Source organism: Pygoscelis adeliae, unplaced genomic scaffold (assembly GCF_000699105.1).
Source record: "Pygoscelis adeliae isolate BGI_AS28 unplaced genomic scaffold, ASM69910v1 Scaffold71, whole genome shotgun sequence".
Classification (NCBI taxonomy): domain Eukaryota; kingdom Metazoa; phylum Chordata; class Aves; order Sphenisciformes; family Spheniscidae; genus Pygoscelis; species Pygoscelis adeliae.
In genome coordinates this window covers 8,362,679-8,363,173 of record NW_008824356.1, presented here as the reverse complement: position 1 = coordinate 8,363,173, position 495 = coordinate 8,362,679, and the positions used below count along the sequence as shown (strand labels likewise).

At 52.9% G+C, this 495-nt stretch overlaps 1 protein-coding gene across 1 annotated transcript in view; it reads left to right on the top strand.

The window, feature by feature from the left end:
- CEP128 (centrosomal protein 128kDa) overlaps window positions 1-495 on the top strand; it is a 132,088-nt gene that overhangs the window by 2,193 nt on the left and 129,400 nt on the right. The window lies entirely within an intron of this gene.

The window sequence follows — 495 nt, the reverse complement described above, 5'->3', positions numbered from 1 at the left end:
ACCTTTCCTTCCACCAGTACCCCCAAGTCCTTCTTGGCAGGGCCGCTCTCAACCCCTTCACCCCCCAGCCTGTATTCATACTGGGGGTTGACTCCGACCCAGGTGCAGGACCTTGCACTTGGCCTTGTTAAAACTCATGAGGTTCACACGGGCCCACTTCTCCAGCTTGTCTAGGTCCCTCTGGATAGCCGTCCCTCAGGCATGTCGACCACACCACTCAGCTTGGCGTCATCTGCAAACTTGCTGAGGGTGCCCTCGATCCCACTGTCTATGTCATTGATGAAGATATTAAACAGTACTGGTCCCAATATGGACCCCTGTGGGATGCCACTCGTCACCAATCTCCATCTGGACATTGAGCCGTCGACCACTACCCTCTGGATCATAGAATCATAGAATCATTAAGGTTGGAAGAGACCTCCAAGATCATCGAGTCCAACCATCAACCCAACAACACCATGCCCACTAAACCATGTCCCTAAGCGCCTCATCTAC